General features: G+C 41.3%; 1 protein-coding gene across 2 annotated transcripts in view; it reads left to right on the plus strand.

Moving 5' to 3' along the window:
• PCNX4 (pecanex 4) overlaps window positions 1-23313 on the plus strand; it is a 150477-nt gene that overhangs the window by 10069 nt on the left and 117095 nt on the right. For both annotated transcript variants that reach the window (XM_089676543.1, XM_089676544.1), the window contains exon 2: window positions 18451-18503. The gene's annotated coding sequence lies outside the window, so the exon portion shown is untranslated. The remainder of the gene's footprint in view (window positions 1-18450; window positions 18504-23313) is intronic.

Here is a 23313-nt window from a genome sequence, read left to right on the forward strand (position 1 = left end):
TATATCTCAGGAAAACTCTGAGCTATTTGGATTCAGGGATATATTCATATCCTGGGTAAACTCCAGCATGCTCCTAGATGGCGAGCATGAGGCCTCACACACCTTTGTCATATTTTTCAGGATGGTGTCTTGCTATCTTTTCAAGAGCTACAGACTAGGTTTCACCTCCCAAATTCTATGCTCTTTTACTATATGCAGCTTAAACATACCGTAAATGCACAAGGCCCCTTCTGGGACTGACGCATGTCCCCTATCCCTGTTTTTCATCACATTCAAAATCCCTTCACAGCAAAAGGTCTCATATCCCAGTGTTCTGGGATGCTCCTCTCAGCCTGCCTGGAGGGGTTTCACTGCACGGCCTTGGAAAATTTTCAGAGGAATGTGGGTACTTTTGAGGAAGACCAATGGGAAAGTGTCATAGAATCTGTTTACCTTAGCTCTCTAAATGCATCCCAGAGACTTTCACAACTGTATATTGTTCTGAGAGCCCACTACACTCCAAGTAAATTACATGTTATGGGTTTGCTAGTCTTTCCTATTTGTTGCAAATGTCGACTAGATTAGGGTACCCTTATCCACATGCTTTGGCGCTGCCTGAAATTGCGTAGGAATTTGGCCAAAGTGGTGGATACAGTGAATGCGGTATTTCAAATTACTTTGCCATTAGACCCTAAAATTTGCTTATTGGGCATCTTAGATGACCCACAGCTGACAGACCACTCTAGAGCAGCCACTAACAGGGCTTTGTTCCAAGCCAGGAACCTAATCTTACAACATTGGAAGGCGGAACAGCCGCCGACCCATAAAGAATGGGTGGAACGTATGGGACGTACCTTATGCTTACAGAAACATATTTTTCAACATCTGGGATTCCAATGAAAGTTTGGAAAGCTGTGGGATACTTGGCTAGCCACACTGGACCTATCCTCCATTGATTCGATACTGGATAGGCTTTTATAATTACTCCTCTAATGGGGCGTACCATGATATTGGTTTTTCTTGTATCGATGTACTTACCTCATAGCTGTCTGAACTGATGTACTGTTTTTGTCATTTCAATGTGTTAATGAGCTATATTATGCCAGCTTTTTATTCTCTGGTCTCCTCCCATGTGTCTATGGCAGTACCTATTGTATTTTTGTTTTTTTTATGTGCTGTTTATCAATTCTGGATGACTTCTTGTTGTCCTCAAAAAAATCTTTTCTGATTGAAAAAAAAAAAAAAAAAAAAAGGTTCTGCGTCCTTGATGTCTATGGTTGCTATAAAATCTGCACCGAGGCCACTACTGAACGGACTGATTCCATCTGAAACAAACAATTAGAAATTGGTTCAGAGCCTTGAGATTTAGTATAGGCCTCATGTCTCCATTTTGTTTTGGAACTGTGAACAGGTTTGAGTAGAAGCCCCTGAACCTCTTGCTTGATGGCACTTCCACAATTACCCCTTGGGACAGCAGTCGATAAAGTGCTCGAAAGAAAGAATTTCTCTTCAGCTGGTTTGTGGATACATTGGACTTTAAAATCCGGGGAGGGGGAAGAACCCAAAACTCCAGTCCCCCTGACAAATCATGAAAATAACGCACTTGTCCTGGATCGCCTCTTCCCAGTCACTGGAAAACTGCAAAAACCCCCCCCCCCCACCCTGTATGAGTAGGGATGTCCCTTCAAAAAAGGGCTTAGGGCCAGCCTTAGTGGATTTCTGAACCCATGGTTTCCTCTGCCCTCGGCCTTGAGGCTTGGCTCTAGATCAAGATGCCTGGGGGTGCCAAAACTGCCTGGCACCTGAGGTAGCAGCAGCAGAAATATTTGACCTCTTAAAAGATCGACACTTACTTCTCCTCTTAACTGGTAGAAGAGAACTCTCCCCCCTCCCCCCCCCAAAAAAAAAATCTTCTGGATGTACTTATCTAAATCATCGCCAAACAGGTGCTCACCATGAAAAATCCAACCTGAAATTTTTTGCAAGACAATTCCTCCAACCAGCTTTTCAACCATAAGATTCTGTGCATGTGTACTGAGAGGAGAGCCAATCGTGAAACCTGCTGTATTGAATTCTTAAGGGCATCCACAAGGCATGGGGCAAATCTGCCATCTCCTCAGCAGAATCCTCTCCCTGACTACGAAGATTCTTAACCATCCGTTTAACACAGTCCTTCAGGGACTGAAATACACCAGTTGCCGCCAGACCCAGCAAGAGCAAAAGAAGCCTTTAGTAATGATTCCAACTTTTTATCAGCTGGACCCTTCAACACTTGGGCATTTGCCACTGGACAAGTAAAATTTGTATTCAAGGAAGACAGAGCTGTGTCAACTGCTGGCATTCTTCATATTTTAACAATTTTTCCTCCATGGGATACAGCAGGGAAAACCTCTTGGGAGGAAAAAATACTCTATCTAGGGCTTGAGCATTCTGCAGAGGCCTCATCCAATCCAAGGAGAATTAGGAGGCCTCAGAAACCTCCAGTGGAAGTCATTTGAATCCAGACTGGACCATTTCCATAAGAGATTGGACCAGCAATCTCTGGGACTGAGAGGCTGACAACACTTGGCCCTCCTTAAGCACTCCAGCTCCTCAACAGCCACACTTTTTCATGCTTACCTCCATTCATAACAGAGCAAGCCATGCCAGCAATTTTATTCTCCAACCAATGATGATGTTAAATCATCCTTAGTAACGTATGCTGAAGCAAACACATTGGTAGTAGCCACAATGCCAGACAAGCAAAGCAGCTCCAATTGCCCAGTCGCCTTGGGTTTTTCAGGGGAAGTCACCACAGTGGAACTTTGACTAGGATCCTCAGAACCTGACGATGGTGCACACATGCCCCTCCCTGCTGTGGTTCCACCACTCTGCTTTCTATAAGACATTTCTTACTCTAAATGAATTACAATAATGCAACTGGGGCTTGTGACAATAACATTAAACCCACCAGTACGGCACCCCACCATGCAAGGCTGTAATCCAGCATTTATCAGCTATCACAACCCAGACAGCCAAAAGATACAGCACTAAAGCAGGAGCCAGTCCAAACTGGCACTTGTGACCATACACACATCAAGGACTCATGCCCAAAAGGATAGCCTGCTCTTTGTCCCTTCTAGCAGCCTAACAGGAGCCCTACATGTAAGACACTATCCACCTAAGTAAGATGGCTGCCCGCAGTTTCTGGCCACTACTGCTCGTGCGCGCCTGTGGAAAATCCATTATTGCGCATTCGTGGTGTGCTACGTGCAGGCCCACTTCTAGAAAGCCTACATGCACGCTTCCATGTGTGTCCTGTGATCCAGCGAGCGGGCCTGCACACCTGCTGACCACATCTGGAAACAATAAGAAATGGCTATACCTGTGACCCCAACAGGAGTTCCTCAAACATGCCAAAAGAAATGACAGCAAGAAACACATACACAGTAACCAGTATAGATATAGTGCTCCCGACGCCTTCTAGTGGCCCTGTCAAGGTGTCACTGCTGTAGCTACATAGCCAGTATTGGTGCTTTGCATAAGATCATATAAAGGCTCTTTAAGTGTAGCCTCTGTTCGCCCTGCGGAAATGGAGATAAAAATGAAAAAAGGGATATACATTCCTCTTTACTTTCTTATTTCTTTCTTCTCTCCTTCTTAAGAAAAGGGCAAACTCACCAATCCCACCACAAGGATATTAAACAGACACCCAATCCTCACCCATTATGGTGGTACTTGACACTTAAAGTTGTTGTAAAGGCTCAAGGTTTTTTACCTTCATGCATTCTATGCACAGAGGTAAAAAACCTTCTGTTTGCAGAAGTGTCCCCAGCCCCCTCAAAACTCACCCAAGCCTCATCGCAATCTAGCAATGTGAATGACAGCCTCATCTGTCCTGGGTCACTGCCTTCTCATTGGCAGAAACAGCAAGTGGGAGCTATTGTCTCCCGCTGCTGTCAATCACAGCCAGTCAGCCAGTGATGAGAGGGGGCAGGGCCAAGCCTCTGCTCCATGTGGGAATGGGAACACGGAGCAGCAGGTGCCCCCATAGCAAGCTGCTTGCTGTGGGGGCACCCAGGGGGGAGGGGCCAGGAGAGCCTGTGGGGGACCCGAGAAGAGGAGGATCCAGACTACTCTGTGCAAAACCACTGCACACAGTAGGTAAGTATAGACATGTTTGCTATTTTCCCCCTAAAAAAAAATGAACCTTTAGAACTGCTTAAGGGACCTTCAAGGTCCCCCTCTGTTTTTGTGGTCCACTCCCTTGGACCTGTATCGCACCCTGCCGGAAAATTGTTTTGGTCATTTAGCAAACATGCACAGGGATCCATAACGCAGGATCCAGTGCCAAAAGGGTTGCATTACAGGCAAAACCTCGTTGAGTCCTACATTTTCCATACAAGGCTCGGGTACCGTTTATTTTAGCGTACAGCCATCCAAATGGGTCCGATTAACTAATCCCTTGATCTCTATTAGAACCATTTTTTAAACCCAACCACATTCTCACAGAGAACTGAACTTTAGTGACCATCACTTTCCAGACACTGGCGAAAAAACGTCCTGTGTAGGACGGGTTATATAGGGGAGGACATCCTGTCTGTTTTGGTCTGCCAGTGTCCATTGACCTATAGGTGGTGCATAACCCAGAGAGTAATGATTATAGCTCTGTGTCCCGTGATGTACGATAAAGAAATGAAGTATGTAAATATGCTGCTGGGAGTCAAAAGACCTATATAGAATACAGTTTATGTCATCCAGTGCATGTGCATGGGAATCAGTCATTCCAACACAGCTGGAGTGTGCCAGTAATGTATGCGCAGCTCAGTGTTTATTCAGTAGAAGACTGTCAGAGGCAGGTAAGTGTATGTGATTGCAGCAGAGACATAGCATGTCTCTTCTGCATTAAAGGCGTGCCTGCTCACAGTTTAGGTTTACACAAGTTAGGTTTAGCTCCGCTTTAAAGCTGAATTCTGTTTAAAAACTGTTTTTGTACATTTCCACAGGAAAAATAATGAAGAGTGTCCCATCTCTGGCTCCTACTGCCTTTATTACATTTTTTACTTTTATTTACCTGCAGTCTTCTGTTGAAACCAAATGCCTAGTGCTGAGACTTGTAAATCTGGTTGTAGTACAGATATCACAGGAGGTCACTTGCAGGGCACCTCCCCCATTCAGAAAAAGCCTTGCATTCTTTTCACTGAATGTGAAGTGTTCTTTAATTGGTGGAGAGGAGTTTGTGAAGTTCACCTGCACCTCCTCCAATCACAGAATGGCTCCTGGGGAATTTGCAAAGAGGTCATAAATGTCAGTACCTGCGACAAATTTATGTATCTGTTGGAGACAGGTACATGAACTTATAGGAATTATGGTGGGGGTGGCACTGAGGTCGGAAGGTCCATAAAGTGGACGCTTGTCTTCAGCACACATTCAGCCCTGGAAGCTAGGTGTCATTGGTTGCTATGGCTGTGGATAAATCTACAGTTGGTAGGAACTGGTGGCTGCTGGTGCTCTAGCAACCCTTTTCCCTGTGCGGGAAACTGTCAAATTTGCTGATTACCAACGTGATGGTAATTCTTTTAGAATCTGTCCCAGCCATGACTTTTAGTTACTGTGCTTGGAGCATACAATGAGTGCACTCTCAGCACAGTAAACTCTTTACCTATAGATGCATATATGTGGACGCTCGGCATTAAAGCCCACCTGCCGTGAGGTCGCATATATGCGTACGGCTGGCGGGAAGTTGTAGTAAAGTCCGTTTTTGTACTTGTACCTACAGGTAATCCTATAATAAAGCCTACCTGTAGGTACTGTAAATATCTCCTAAACATGCACTGTTTAGAAGATACTTACCTCTATAGAGCACCAGCGCATGTGCTCTGAAGGAATGGCATGCTTGTGCTGTGTGCCATAAAAAGTGACTCGCAACGCGCGGGAGTGACGTCATCGCAGCTTGGCCATTCAAGCCGCCGGAGTCCACGAACCTGGAAGAAGGACCGGATGAAGATGGAAGTCCTGTGAGCAGGGACAGCGCGCCACTGGAGGGCTTCGTTTTAAGGTAAGTTTTACATAATGTGCTAGTATGTGATGCACACTAGCACATTATGCCATTGTCTTGCAGCTTTTAAAAAAAAAAAAAGAGGTTGCAGTTTACTACTGCTGTATGGTAACTCATTTTTACTGTGCAAATGTACAAACATAAATTTTAGTCATACTTCAGCTTTAATTGATTCTTGTAATGAAAGGGTACATTGTTTACACATGCTGGTGTAACTTTAATATATAATGTTTATTTTTATTTTAACCGCAATAGGAAACTCTTTTCCAAAACAACTCTAATCATTCCCGGTGGTGAGCCAGGTTTTTGGATTATTTAATTAATAACAAAATAGATGAAATGCAAAAGGGAAAACAATTGTTTATGTTACCCTTTATCAAATCAGTAGATCCTTTGTGGGAACATGTTCTCCTATAATTCAGTTGCTCTAGGCAACACAATCCTTTTTCTACTTCCAGTGTGCATTAGCCCGACTCAACAGTGATGCATGGTATAGCACCAGAGCAGCCATGTAAAGAAGCCTTTATCATCACTAAGCGCTGGTTCACACTATTGCAGTTTCTTTGCGACTTGCAACATCTAGGCGACACAAAAAGTGGCAAGACAGCTGAAAACACATTTATTTGGCCAGTATTAAACCTAAAAACAAAATGTTATTCCTTGCAGTTTACCAATCCTTAAATGTTGTGGCTGCATTCATTTTTTTTTTTTAGACTTTTTTTTCCCCTTTATTTTCACTTAGTGATCTAGCCAGTTACACACTTCCTGTCTTAAGGTGTCTTCACTCTGGATGGAGGAGCAATGGAGACATCTTTGGATAACAACATTGTCAGTCTGGTGAGAGGGTAGTATTAGACTAGCAGATTTAAGGGTCAGGCCACACTACATGCGTTTTTAGTTGCTTTTTTCTGCATTCAAAACTCACAGAAAGTAGGTTATATGGTTGTTAATGTCCTAGTTCACATCAGTGCTTGCAGTGCCATTGCATTCCAGGAAAAAAAGTAGAACAGTCTGCATTTTTCCTGCACAGAACTGTACTGGAACGCAGTAAAATACACTGTAATGCCCATGTCCCTATGGGCAGCACAGTGGCTAAACAGTTAGCACTTCTGCTTGGCAGCACTAGGGTAGTTTTTTTGAATCCCAACCATGGCACCACCTTCCTGGAGTTTGCATGTTCTCCCTGTGCCTGCGTGAGTTTCTTCCACGTATTCCGGTTTCCTCCCACACACCAAAGACAAGCTGGTAGGTTAATTGGATCCTGTCTAAATTGGCCCTAGTATGTGTTTGTATGAATGTAAGTTAGGGACCTTAGATTGTACGCTGCTTGAGGGTTAGGGACTGATGTGAATGTACACTATATATGTAAAGCTCTGCGTAAATTGATGGCACTATATAAGTACCTGAAATAAATTCAATAAATTTAAATTGGAAAAAAGAGAGGAGATAAAATGAACTGGAACAAATCAAAAACGCATCGGAACGCTTCAAAAACCACAACTGCATCAACCCAGAACATGGAAATGCAATTATTTTAATAAATATAAACTGCTAAACATCTTTTCTCATTAGCAGTATATAGCAGTCTTGTGAATTCTATCAGTGTCCAGCCAAGCACTGGTTAATCTTGTTGGAGGAGTTTTCATCTCCTCTGACTGTCCTATGAGGCTGCATAACCCCTGACCCTCTGGACAGTGCTGATTGGTCCTGTGCCAATCACATGCACCCTCCCAAGAAAAAAAAAAAACTAGCAATACACACCAAACAGAGCATGTGCAGTCTTGCCACTGCTTCTCTAACTATGGCAGATGGAATGGGGACAGCAAAAGAAAGGGAGGATCAGAGAAGACAGCATCAAACAGCCTTTTTACACAAGAGGATTAGCCCCTTAGGTTTCACATTGAGCATGCTTTACTGCATATACAGACTCATTTTACTGTTGTGGGCTTAGTAACATGTTAACTGAACAAGCCAAAAATAAAAGCTAATTGGTTGCCATGCACAGTTGATCCAAATTCTGTCTGCTCCATTTTTGATAAATGCCCCCCCATTATGTTTGACTTTGATACCAATCCTAATTTTTAATTTTTTTGGGTACTGGGAGTAAAAGAAGTAATATTTTTAAAAATTGCCATTGTTTTGAATTTAACTTTTTTCCTAATATTGATTTGTACAAAATGTGTATGTACCTAACATGCTACAAACAAAATGAGCCTACATGAAGGGATCATGTTACGCAGTCAGACAGGCTTCTGTACTATGTAGTTGCTGGCAGATTAAAAATAGATGGACAGCTTTAAGAAAATAATAAAATCAATGAATTATGATTGCATAGATTTCTGAAATATTGAATTATCTGCAGTTAGATTTAGAATGAATTACAGTAGGTAAATGTAAAATGTGTAGTTTGAGGATGTTCTTTTCTATCCTATACAACAACAAAAAAATTATACTCACCTAGGTGGATTCAGCATCACTCCAATGCTGCATCTGTCCCCTGCCGGCTCAAAGACCACTGATCTCTCAGTTCTCAGTCTTCACTGAGTGGACAGCTGGTGACTGGCAGTCACTGGCTTTCTGCTCTGCCCCTCCAGCGTTCTCTTGAGTGCTGGGCTGTGGAAGAGGTGGGAGTGGCTGGCTCAGGCTCTTGACCGATCACTGAGAGGCTGAGCCAGGTGCCGGTCCAGATTTCTGGGTGGATCCCGACTATATGGTCAGGATTTTTTCAGAGCCTGCACCAGCTCTGTGACATCAGCTGATGGCGGGCTTTAGCTGGCTCTCAACTGAAAATGGGACACAGGAGTACAGAATGAACTGCACTGCTGTGATCCCTAGGAGAAGTACGGCCAAAGGAGCTTTGGCTATACTTCTCCTTTAAGAAAGTGAGTGGGACAGAGCTGATTAGATGGTATAACACTGCCCAGAGCAGCTTTGAATTTCTGGCAGTATTAACAGTTTTTCTTCTTACACTTATCAAGCAAATGTAATAAAACACTTTCAGATGTATGTGTGTGTATGTGTATATATATATATATATATATCTATCTATCTATCATACAACCCCAATTCTAAAAAAGTTGGGATGCTGTATAAAATCTACATAAAAAAGAATGCGATGATTTGTAAATCTCATAAACCCATATTTTATTCACAATGAAAAGTAGAAAACATATCAAAAGTTTAAACTGAGAAAATGTACCATTTTGAGAAGGTAATTTTGATATTGATGGCAGCAACAAATCTCAAAATTGTTTTGACAGGGCAACAAAAAGCTGGCAAAGTAAGTGGTTCTATCAAGGAAAAGCTGGAAGAACACTTTTGCAACTAATTGAGTTAATTGGCAATAGTGTTTCAGAAGTAAAGATGGGCAGAGGTTGACCATACTGTGAAAAGCTGTGTCTAAGAATTGTCAAACAATTGCAGATTAATGTTCTGCAATGAAAAACTGCGAAGAATTATCTACAGTCCATAATATATTACGAAAATCTGGAGAAATCTCTGTGCACAAGGACGAAACAAAACAATATTTAATGTCAGTGATTTTCGGGCCCTCAGACGGCTCTGCATTAAAAGCAGACTGTGATGGACATCACTGCATGGGCTCAGGAATCACTGTCTGTGAACACAGTTTACTGTGCCATCCAAAAAATGCAAGTTAAAACTCTACCATGCAATGAAGAGGCCATATCTGAACATGATCCAGAGATGCTGTTGTCTTCTCTGGGCCTGAGCTCATCTACAGTGGTCTATTGCAAAGTGAAAAACTGTTCTGTGGTCGGGCAAATCAAAATTTGTCATTCTTTTTTTGGCAATCGTGGGTGTCACGTCCTCCGGACTATAGGAGAGAGGGACCTTCTGGCTTGTTATCAAAGCTCAATTCAACAACCTACATTTCTGATTGTGTGAGGATGCATTAGTGTGTATGGAATGAGCAGCTTGCACATCTGGAGAGGCACCATCAATGCTGAAACATATATCCAGGTTTTAGAGCAGCACATGCTCCCATCCAGATGACATCTTTTTCAGGGAAGGCCTTGTAAATTTCAGCAGGACAATACTAAACCGCATACTGCATCTATGACAACAGCATGGCTTCATAGTAGAAGAGTCCGGGTGTCACGTACCTTGGTTGAAGGCCGAGTTGACAAGAGGGCTTCCCTTGCAGCTCTGGTCTGAACACCCATGATGTGGTGACAGAGGTATGAGGCTCAAAGAAGCATGGGTGCTGATAGCTTGATAGCAGGTGACTGCCACAGTCAGGGATGTAGTCAAGGTGAGCCAGGGTCATACACAGTGAGACAGCAGCATGGTCAGGAGGCAGGCTGGGATCAGTACCACGTTAGCAAGCAGAGCGGGGTTCAGCAAGCTGAAGTCAGCACCAGGAGATCAGGCGGAGAGTAGTCTAAGGCAAGCCGAGGTCAGAATCCAGAGAGCAAGGTCAGGAGCAAGCTGGGTCAGCAACAGATCAGTCAGTACAAACAGGAACACAGGTCACAGGAAGCTGAAGAACATCCAGCGATTAGTGCACAGCAGAGTCTCCTTGAAATAGGCAGCTTGGCGCCAATGCAGGAAGACTTGCGCGCTGATGCGTGATGGCGCATAGAAATGTGCCTACGTGTCGGTGCACACTGGGTATTAGCTTGGGCTTGTCTGTGCTAGTACACGTGCACGAGCATTAGCTGCATGGGAATGAGCAGTAGCTTCACGAGAATTAGCATTAGCTGAAGAAGAATTTGCATGGGCTGCAGAAGAATTAGCATTAATTGTAGAAGAATTAGCATTAGCTGCACTAGTTTCCTGACACCGGGTGCTTAACTGGCCTGCCTGCAGTCCAGACCTTTCACCGATTAAAAATATTTATCACATCTTGAAATGAAAAATATGACAAAGAAGACCCAGAACTGTTGAGCAGTTAGAATCCTATAACCAGCAAGAATGGGACAACATTCCTCTGCCAACACCCTACCAACTGCCCTAAGTCACCTGTCTTCTCCATTCCCAGACGTTTAGAGTGTTGTTAAAAAAAAAGAAGGGATGCTACAACGTGCTAAACATGGCCCTGTCCCAACTCTTTTGAGATGTGTTGCTGCAATCAATTTTAAAATTTACCTTATTGTTTTCTTAACCTCCCTGGTGGTGTTCCCGAGTGTAGCTCGGGGTAATTTTCAGTACCACAAGCGGTAACCCCGAGCTACACTCGGGAATACTATGCGGCGCTGCTCCATGATCCCTCGATCACTTACCTTGTCCTGCGCTCCCACGATGTCCCTCCTGCATTGTCCCCGGCAATGTAATCCGGCGGATGCCGGCATCTGTCATCTGGGTTCCGTCCCCTGTGAGCGTCGGGACGTACGGGGGACGGAATGGCGGGAAATTAAAAAATGACAAAAAGTGACATTCACTAAAATCACATAGTATAACATTACTATATCAAACCATTTCACATACATTTTGTCCCGAGTGCTTTGTCCTGTGCCCTGCCTACATTTTTACTGTTCTTTCTGCCTGGAAACTGAGACACGTCCATGGCGTCCAAAAAGCGTCCCTTTAGGTCAAAAGCGGTTTTAGACCAGCTAGAGAACAGCGATAGTAAATCAGAATTGAGTGATAATGATTCGTGGGGAAATTCATCATCAGACACTGAAAACGATTTTGCGACTTTGCTCAGTGATGTGCGAACTTGGCGCTATATTTCAAATTTCAGTGTTTTTGGTTTGATTATATTATTGAATTAAATTTATTATTATTTTTATGATTATTTATTAAATTATAATTTATGATTTTGTGTTTCAAATTTTAACATACCTGGGATGTTTACTAGACTCTTGTTCGGACAGATTTCAGTGAGTTATTCCTAAAAATTACAGGCCTACAATAAAAAAAATACATATTTCCATGCAAAAAAATTGTACCGCTTTCAGCACCAAAAATCTGAAATAATCATACCGCCAGGGAGGTTAAATGGTAAATTTTCTCAGATTAAACCTTTGATATGTTTTTTATTTTCTATTGTAAGTAAAATATGGCTCGCTATCCAAGTTCCTTCTAGTGAACTTACCCAAACGTAGCCCCTATCTCATGATATACTGTATATTCATACATTTGTACAATTTTACTGTATAACATGTTTGAGTAATTCTGCTATTGTGAACGTTTACAAAGACATCAAGCAGGGTATACAGTATTTACAGTGCCAATGTTCTTTAGTGTTTTTTTATATCCACTTTTCTTTATTGTATTCTAGCTAACATAAAGAATATGTAATAAAATCAATTGATATATCGACAGATATCAATGGTTCTATAGCTGGCCATGCATGGAATTACATTTTGCTGGTTCCTGATTTGAGCTGTAGGTGGCCCTGTCGGCATCCTTCTGCCTGACATCCTTTGATTTGAAAATCAAAGGAGCCTGGCAGAAAATTGTAGTCCAAACAGCATCTATATCCAATCAGGTGCAGCCACTGGCAAGGTATTATTCTGACAGTTGGTGGGATTTCTCCATCCACTCTGTGTATTGTGGATGGAAGGAATTTCTCACATTCAGCCACGTACAATGTATAGGTAACTTTTTTTTTGCATTTGTAAATATTCACTTATCCAATTGTGCATAAAGAAAATTCTTATTTACTTTGAATACCCAATCATGTGCAAATGTTTTCACTTGATTGGATAATTGAAGTGGATAAAGTGAAGACTCGCATAGTTGGGTAGAGATTCTCCAATTTTTTAGTAATTTAGCCCTGTAGAGCTTGTCATTTCTGACTTTGCAAATGCTAGTTCCCCAGTATCATTCTGATCCTTTTGTAGTACTTTGAGTCGTTAACGCAGAAGACATATACACATACGGATTTTGTCATTACTTTCCTGAAATGTATACCTGTTCCAGGCTTGAGACTTCGCATAAATTAATTACAGAAGGTCATCATTACAGCCAAACAGCTAGCATTTTCTGAAGGAGCTGAGCATTGAAAAGATCCATATTTCTTACATTTCTGTTTGCAAACTCTTTGGCATGCCCTCCCCCCATGTGCATGTACAGTGGGGAAAATAATTATTTGATCCCCTGCACATTTTTTAAGATTGCCCGCTTACAAAAAAATTAAGAGTCTATATATTTATCATAGCTACATTTTAAATTATAGAGACAGAATATCAACCAAGAATCCAGAAAAAACACATGATACAAATGTTATAAATTGAGTTGCAGTTCAGTGAGTAAAATCAGTATTTGATCCCCAAGTAAAACAGGACTTGATGCTTGGTGGAGAAACCCTTGTTGGCAAGCACAGAGGTAAGACGTTTCTTGTAGTTGGTTATCAGGTTTGCACACATCTCAGGAGGGATTTTGGTTCTTCTTTACAGATCTTCTCTAAATCCTTAAGGTTTCTTGGCTGTTACTTGGCAACTCGAAGTTTCAGCTCCCTCCATAAATGTTCTATAGGATTAAGGTCTGGAGACTTGCTAGGCCACTGCATGAACTTAATGTATTTCTTCTTGAGCAACTCCTTTGTTGCCTTGGCAGTATGCTTTGGGTCCTTGTCATGCTGGAAGACCAATCCACAACCCATCTTCAGTGTTCTGGCTAAGGGAAGAAGGTTCTCATTTAAGATTTTACAATACATGGCCCTGTTCATTGGCCCCTCAATGTGGCAAAGTCAGCCTGTACCTTTAGCAGAGGAACAGCCCCAAAGCAAAATATTTGCACTTTCACCTTCAGCATTTTTCTTCCTCCAAATACGGCAAGTCAAGTTAATGCCAAAGAGCTCAATTTTGGTCTCATCTGACCACAGAACTTTCTCCCAGTCCTTCTCTGAATCATTTAGATCATTGGCAAACTTCAGACAGGCCTGCACATGTGTCTTCTTGAGGAGGGGGACCTTGCGGGCGTTGCAGAATTTCAATTCATGGCGGCATATTGTGTTACCAATGGTTTGTTTGGTGACTGTGGTCCCAGCTACCTTGAAATCATTCACAAGCTCCTCCTGTGTTGTTCTGGGCTGATCCCTCACTTTTCTTACGATCATCCTTACCCCATGAGGCAAAACCTTTCATGGAGCTCCAGACTGAGGGAGATTGATGGTTAAATTTCTTCCATTTTTGAATGATCTCTCCAACAGGTCTCTCCTTCTCACCAAGCTTCATGCTGATGGCCTTGTAGCCCATTTCAGCTTTGTGCAGGTCTACAATCTTGTCCCTGATGTCTTTTGACAGCTCTTTGGTCTTGCCCATGATGGTGAGGAAGAATAAGATTCTGTGGACAGGTGTCTTTTATACACATAACGAGTTGTCATTAGGAGCGCCTTCATAAATTGACAGAACTAATCTGTGTACCACACAAACACATAGCCAGTCTGTGGGAGCCAGAATTATTGTTGGTTGGTAGGGTATCAAATACTTATTTTACTCACTGAACTGCAATTCAATTTATGACATTTGTATCATGTGTTTTTATGGATTTTTGGTTGATATACTTTATCATTTAAAATACACCTATGATAAAAATGATAGACCCCTGATTTCTTTGTAAGTGGGCAAACTTACAAAATCTGCAGGGGATCAAATTACCGTATGGGAGCTACGTCATCCTGAGTCAGCAAGTCGAGGTGGTCAAAGATGCTGAACCCAGAAAACATCTGGGCGAAGATGATGGGAATAGGGACAGGGTTTCTGTAAAGGGATAAAACCTGGGCAAATATACATGAGTTGTAGATATGTAGTGCATCTGTGTACTTTTATTTTGCCTTGTCATACATTTTAGAGGATAAATTCACTTTTGTACATGTTATTCAGGGTGTAACATGTTACAATTGCATCGGCCCAACCCCCTCCCCCACTGATCGTGGGTGCAATGCTTTACAAGCTAAAAGCAAAAAAAAAAAAAAATGCACATTTTTTACTTGCAAAAAGATGTGCATTTTTTTTTTTTTTAAAAGTGCACTTATCCTTTAACAAAAGAGTTAATGGCTGAAAGTGGCAGATTTAGGCTCAGACTTGTGAGGTTGAACAAGAGAAATAAATCGATTTCCTCCATCCACACTAACAGGTGATGGCTATTGTATTTAGGCAACTAGGACACTCACAGCCACAGGACACCCAAAGTAAAGTGCTTGGTGATTGGAGAGGAGGGGTGGGTACAGCGGTTGCATGTGACTGCAGCCTCAGGAGCTGAGACCTGAGTGTTAAGTTTTGGAGCATCGGAAGCATAGCAATAGTTAGTCTTCATGCACACTGGACGTTTTTACAGCGGCTGTTTTTGGCTGTTGCTGTTTTTTTCTATAGCCAATAAACTCCCCAACATGTTATCCTATGTGTCCATGCACACATAGACTGTAATCAGTGTTTTTTGGCTAAAAATAAAAACCCAGAACTAGTGGGTTGCTAGAGTTTTTTAAGTTGTAATAACGCTGAAAAACATGGTAAATCACGGCAAACCAGCGTTTTTGGACATATTTTTTTTAGCAAAAAAAAGTTTTCTTTTTCGTAAAAAAAAAAATGCAAACATGAAAAATGCAGCAAAACGACTCTAAGTGCTAATGCAAAACTCATGTTTTTAACCTGACTTTACACAGCTAATGTTACCAGCATTATTAAAACGTCCAGTGTGCATGGAGCCTTATACTCCAGGCACGCTGAAAAAATGTGAACAGTACATTAAAGTGATAAGTCCATAAGGTGGAATGCACCTCATTGGATTTATCCCCTACTAGTTCAGCACTTTTTACAAAGTAGCTAAATTCCTGCAGTGCAATTTAAGGGGTCATGTACACTGCAGCTGATAAACTCACGTTTAGGAGCTGTTCAGCGTTTTTTTCAGCAGCCCCTGAACTCTCCCTAATGTTTTCCTATGTGTCCATGTACACATCTTCATTTACAGGAATTTGAGTTTACAGTTGTTTTTTTGAAAGCAGAAAACGTGCAGCAGTCGATTTTATCAGTGTTTGAAACGCAAAACGCTTGTAAATGCAGCAAATCACGTTTATAAGCGTTTGCATTCGAAATTTTTTTTTAACTCTTCCAGTTCCCAATGCTGTCCAGAGCCTTTTTTCATCATGAAAAACTCATACAAAGCGTTTTCAAGATACTCAGATGTACAAAACACTGAACACAGGATGTTCCTATCAAGCTTGTCACACAGTGTAATGACCAATTCACACCTCAGCCCTCTCCCACCCTTGGAAACAATATATGTTAATGACCATTCACACTTCAAATTCCTCATGAAGACCCCCTGCCAGGTGGCCTTAATGACTCACTCCACCAGACACTGTCCCACCCTTGGAAACAAAAAAAATGTTAATGAGCAACTCACACCTCAGTTAACCTCTACTAACACCTACTACTGTCTGCTTCTACTTTTTGTATTTCTCTGAAACAGTCTGAAATAGTTAATAATTTACTTTTCAGTGCATTCTGGGCATTTGGGAGGTTCTCCAGTGTTTATCTTTAACCATTTCAATACCGTGCAATTTTACACCTTCCTGCCCAGGCCATTTTTCACGTTTCAGCGCTGTCACACTTTGAATGACAATTGCGCGGTCATACAACACTGTACCCAAACTAAAATTTTATCATTTTCTTCACACAACTAGAGCTTTCTTTTGGTGGTATTTAATCACCGCTGGGGTTTTTATTTTTTGCTAAATTAACAAAAAAAGACCAAAAATTTTGAAAAAAAACTAAATTTTTCTTTGTTTCTGTTATAAAAGTTTACAAATAAATAATTGTTCTTCATAAATTTAGGCCGAGATGTATTCTACTACATGTCTTTGGTGAAAATAACCCAAATTAGGATGTATTATTTAGTTTGTAGGAAAGTTATAGAGTTCACAAACTATGGTATAGATCTGAATATTGATCAATCCTGAAGTACTGACAGCCAATCTAATTTCTTGAGGTCCAAGAATGTCAGAATAGTACAGATATCCCCAAATTACCCCTTTTTGCAGAGTAGACAGTCCGATGTACTTCATAAGAGGCATGGCGAGTTTTTTGAAGTTGTATTTTTTTTGTCATCATTTTTTGGAAAATGAAAAAATTAAAAAAATTATTTTCACAATTTTTTTTTTATATACTGTCACCAGTGCAGTACAGCGTCATCATATAACTGGCATGGCGGTGAACAGGGACACTGACTGGTGACAGTATGAAAAAAAAAAAATATTTTTTTAAATTTTTTTTTATTTTTTTATTATTTTTAATTTTTTATTACATTTTTTTTTATTTTTTTTTCATATTTTACTATGACCAAAGTAGTACAATGTTACCATAGTAAAATTGTACTACTTTGGGGAAGTGATCAGTATTTTTTTTTTTTACACAATTTGCTTATAGCAAAGAATTACTTTGCTATAAGCAAGCATTTACCTGAATGAAATCGATTCATTCAGCTTTTTTTTTTTTTTTTTGTGCTTAGCTGTGATTTGGTCACAGCTAATCACATGACATGTGCATGTGATTAGCTGTGACCATTCACAGCTAGGCACTAGTATACAATGGACGGCATCATGAATGAAGCCATCCATTGTATACAACTGTCATGTGACCTGCTGTGATTGGTCACAGCAGGTTACATGGTACCAGCAACGGGAGCCGGTACTCGGATCTGTCATCGGCCGTGTCCGAGGTACACGGCCGGTGACAGATCGCGCTGCTGTGCCGCTCTGCATTAGCGCAAACTGCGCATGTGCGGGAGCACGCCAAATGGCGTGCACCCGGAATGCAGCAACACTTTTGAAGCCGCCAAACGGCCATTGGCCGGGCGGCTAATGGTTAAAAAACGCTTCTAAACATAAACGCTCATAAACGTGTTATGCAAATGTGGCTAAACAGACGTTTTTTACCTACGTTTTCCAGTTGTCAGTTTCCATCGTTCAGAAGTGTCCCGTGTACATGGGGCCTAAAAATGTGAGCATTGCATCAAAAATGACTTTAGTATAAGCACCGCAGTATTGACTGCAGTTGAGGAAACACTGTATTAAGACTGTTTAAGACCAGTGAGTGTGAGGTGTCCCGTTTATTTTATCCCTTTATCCTTTCTGTATTTACTAGTGAGGAGTTTACTTGTATGCTGTGACTCAGAGGCCAGCCACCTGAATAACTGATGTACTGTGTCACTGTTAGCGGTTGCTAGGTGTTCAGTTTACTGTCACTAGGGGAACGCAGTGCCTCACAAAAGTTTCTGACACCCAAAGCTAAAAGTTGCCAATCCAATATAAAAGGGAAAGTTTTATTTGAAAATGTTATAGATATAGGACTTGGAAAAAAAAATGTCTACAAGGTATGACTTTTAAAAAATCTTATTTTTTTTATCTGACTGTTGTAAGAAAACTGAATTGTGTGGAAGACTGCTTTTGATTTTATGCCTTTTTTATAGGTGAAGAAGTGTTTTATGGAATGAAGCAGATATTTATTTGAATTCCCTTTTTTTAACAGGAAATCTGAAGGTTGTGGTGCAAATGAGTAGAGAACTTCCTGTTATTTGGCAGGTAAATACAAAGTCAATTTACATGTTTATAAATCTTGTATAATCCCAATGGATCTATTATTTCCCTGGCTGGGGATTTCCTTACCTGTTGCATCTGCACTGTCATTGTAAGCTTGTTTTGGTGTCTCTCTGTAGACGTCTGTGCCAGGAAAATATTGCCAATATAACGTGTTATTTTTGTGATGGTGTATAGACATGAGTGTGTTCTTGTACTGTATATGTATGTATTTTTGCACGTTTATTTTCTCAAGAGTGCACAAAAAATAAGAAAAAAATACCTATATTCTCTAGAGTGACACATTTGCGATACACAAAAGGTGCCCATTTTATTTTGAAAAAGAATGTGTCAATTACAGTTGAATGAATGGTATTTTAGGGCATACAAGTACCGTCTACTTACATGCTGCTTGTGTTTGAGAAAATGCCTCAATAGGACAAATAGACACTGAGATCAACAAATTCTATGGCACTAAGGTGCTTTTAGGCTGTAGCTTACTTTTCATTCAATGCATCTTTGCTCAGTGATTATTTGTATTGAACTAATCTGCTTCATATAGATTTTATATAATGGGCATTGAAGTTTAATCCCTAAATGTATGTAGGGTTGCCACCTCATCCATTTAAAACTGAACACCTTTTAATTACACAGGTTCTTTGGCTGATTAGGTGGTAGTTAAACTCACTAAGTGTCTTATCTGCATTAAATTAGCATCAGAACCTGTGAGAGTATATCCAAAGTTAAATGTTTTTCTATTTTGGATTGAGCCAGCAATGGTTAAAACACTGGTCAGGTTTTTTTCTCTATCCTGTTCAAAAGATTTCCATTTTCTTCCTGTCCTGTAGACAAAACAGGAAATGAGAGCAACTCTTTCCAAACTACAGGCAAATCCCGTCTTACTTGGTTGCATTAGAAGATTTCCTTGCTGTTCCTGTTCTGGTGGCAATACCAGAACCAGGACAAATAGAGATGAATAGAGCTCGGACATGGCAATAAAACCTGAGAGGATCTCTATTCCTTACATCTATCTATCCATTCAGTCGTATCCGACCCTTGACGATTGCATGGACCGTCACTCGTAAGCGACTTTTTCCATGAATTCTCTTAGCAATTATTTTACAGGGTAGGTTGCCAGGTCTTTCCCCAACCCCTACCATGCAGGAGATCCCGCATGACCAGTGATGAAACTTGGACAATTTAGACAGGAGCCAATTAACCTACCAGCATGTCTTTGGAGTGTGGGAGGAAACCGGAGTATCCGGAGAAAACCCACGCAAGGGAGAACATGCAAACTCCATGCAGGAGACGCCATGGTTGGGAATTGAACCCATGACCCATTTACGTGCTAACCACTAAGCCACTGTGCCACCACAATTCCATACATACACTATACAAAAGTAAAAAAACAAGTTTTGCCTTCAGATACATTTTAACTGCTCCCTACTTAACCACTTAAGGACTGCCCACAGTACATTTACTGCTAAAAGGCGGCTCCTGTGTGCAGGATCACGTGTATATATATACGTGAATCTGCATTTCCGGGTAGGGGGCGTGCACCCTACCCGTGCCACCGATCGTGTCCCTGGGTGTTAATCACCGGATCCCGGTCTGTGATTACCCGCCGGCAGCCGGTGATTACCGGTTATCGCCGACAGGGAGGAAGGCTGCATTGTTTACGAACAGCCCTACTCCCTGTCAGTTTGAGCACACTGCTCAGGATGGCTGAGCACAGCCATCCCTATCAGTGTGTTTACAGTGAAGCACCCCCCGCCCCCTATTAAAACACTCTCATCACACAGTTAACCCTTTGATTGCCCCTCATGTTAACCCATTCCTGCCCAGTGCCATTAGTACAGTGTCAGTGCTTTTTTTTAGCACTGATCACTGTATTGGTGTCAATAAGGATGTCAGTGACCCCAAGTCAGTTCTCCCCAGTGTCAGAATGCCCACCGCAGTCCCGCTATAAGTCGTTGATCGCCATTCCAGCATCCATACCGCCATTTGTAAACGCTATAACATTCACGTAAACCAATTAATTTACACGTATTGGGATTTTTTTTTTTCACAAAGACATGTAGAAGAATACATTTTGGCCTAAATTATGATAAAAATTTTTTACTGGACATGTTTAATAGCAAAAAGTCCAAAATATAGTTTTTTTCTCAAAATTGTCGGTCTTTTTCTTTTATATCGCAAAAAATTAAAACCACACAGGCAAACAAATACCACTGAAAGAAAGCTCAATTGGTGGGGAAAAAAAGGACATAAATTTCATTTGAGTGCAGCGTTGCATGACCGTGCAATTGTCAGTTAAAATAATGCAGCGCCGTAACACAAACCACTTCTTTAACTTCTTCCTGACCGCCCTATAGCAGAAATACTGCTACAGGGTCGGCACGGGTGTGCAAAATCACGTATATATACGTGATTCGCTCTCCCGTGGCTTTCACGCACCTCCCAGATAGCGTCAGATTGCCCATCAGTACACCAGTAATCACATTTAACCTCTTGGTTGCCAGGAACACGCTCATACACAATAAACCTCCATTGCTAGTATAGTGTCTGAACAGATCAATATCTTTGATCAGATCAGCACTATACCAGCGTTCACATTCGTACAGTGTCCCCAAAAACACAGCATTAGTGGGATCAGCCCCGACATCTGCGTTTAGCCCCTACGCTTACCCCCCCCTTCTTCCCCAGCAAGTGCAGTGTCAGTAGGTCACTGTCACTTGATACATTGCACACAAAACCGCAGTGTTCGCAGAATCAGGCCTGATCTCTGCTAGCACTTGCCAGTTAATTCTGATGAGTCTCATATGCAGCAGAGTGCCAGTACTAGTGCCGCTCTAACTTTTGGTGAACTGGCGAGCACCAGCGGCCTAGTACATCCTGGTCTTTCACATACCAACACTGCAGTATCACTTGGTGATGTGGCGAGTCCCATAATTGCAGTACAAGCTGGTGGCGAGCACAAATATTGTCCCGCAACCACCAAGAATTCGCACACAGTCCTGTAGAGCCCCTAGTATCTTTCTAGATGTGCTTGCAAATCCCGATTGGCAGCCCAAACATTCTGGAGCCCCCGTACTTCCCCCATTCACTGCCCAACATCGAATTCAGGTGGAAACAGCAAATATAACTACTCCCCTTGATTTTTTGGAGCTGTTTTTCACAGAAGATCTGTATGCATTGATTGTGGATCAAAGCAATTTATATGCATAACAATTTATTGCTGTCAACCCAAATTCAAACCTTGCCAGACCATTTGCATGGAAACCCATTACGGTTTCTGAATTTAAAATTTTTTTGGGCCTAACCCTCAACATGGGTATTACTAAAAAAAAAATGAATTGCGGTTGTATTGGTCCACAGACCCGATTCATCATATGCCCGTGTTTTCTGCCCCCATGGCCAGGCATAGATATGAGAGTATAATGTGTTTTATGCATTTTAACGACAACATACTCTGTCGTTCTCAGGGTGGCCCTGAATTTGACCGGCTCCACAAAATTTGGCCCCTCGTAAATCATCTTAACCAAAAATTTGCAGATGTCTATATTCCCAGCAAAAAATCTCCTTTGATGAGTCACTCATTAATTTTTCTGACCGCCTTGCATTCAAACAATTTCTCCCCAGCAAGCGTGCCAGATATGGGGCCAAGATGTAAAAGACCTGTGAGAGGGCAACAGGCTATACATATAAGTTTCGGATTTACGAGGGAAAATATAGTCACATAGAGCCCCACTCCACACACGCATACCACACACTTTCTTTTTTTTTTTAAATTTTTTATTATTACATTTTCAAATTACAAATTTATACAAACAAACCGTTTAAAAAAGATAAACACCAATAACAAGCTCTAATTTGCTTGTCATAATATCTAATTATTAACCTTAGTCTTAATATTTTTCCCCCACCCATTCCCCCCTCCAGCCCCACAAAACCTCCGCTCTGCATCTTTCCTGCTCGCTCTGGGGATCCTGATTTAAGAATATATCTGCATTATTTCTGTATTAATCCCTCATATACTCCATGATTAATCTTGACCTTTTAAATTCCTCTCATTTTTTCCAACATACATGGAAACTCTCCATCTTATCCTCGCTCAAATGGTAAAGTTCTTCTAATCTACATATCTGATCCACCCTGTTTACCCAATCCTTTATTTTTGTTACCTCCTGTTCCTTCCAAAACTTGGGTATCAATCCCTTTGCTGCATTCAGATAGTACAATAAACCATATTTTTTTATATTTCTTAACCGAAAGCTTAGCACCATGAAAAAGGCAAGTCTCTGGGTATTTTAGAATATTAACCTCCATTATTTTCTGAATCAAGCATACTATTTTCCCCCATTACTTTTGAATTTTAGAACACTCCCACCAAATGTGATACATTGTACCTCTACCGTGTGAATAAATATAAAGAATAGTGCAGCGCTCAAAACTAATATAAATAAATAACATACAACAGTGATTGATATAAGTGCCAACCCTTAATCAAAAAATGAAATTAAAGTGCCAAACCATGACCATAAATGAATCGTGCATACATTGATGAATATTGCTACAAAAAAATGTCCAATAAAGGAAAAAACTATAACAGTGCTCACACAGTGCCACACAAATGAAACCACATAAGTGTTAAAATCAAGAACAATGTCCTTTTGGTGAAAAAACATATATTCGTGTTCATGCGATGTGCATCTGTGATGATGGATAAAACCGTGACTGTGTCAAGAAATCCATCCGTATATGGCTAAATTGCCCCCTCACCTCCTCCTACTGACCCAGAAGGGCCAACAGGCAT

The sequence above is a fragment of the Staurois parvus genome, unplaced genomic scaffold (assembly GCF_062004578.1).
Source record: "Staurois parvus isolate SC_StPar_1 unplaced genomic scaffold, SC_StPar_1.0 ptg000171l, whole genome shotgun sequence".
Lineage (NCBI taxonomy): Eukaryota > Metazoa > Chordata > Amphibia > Anura > Ranidae > Staurois > Staurois parvus.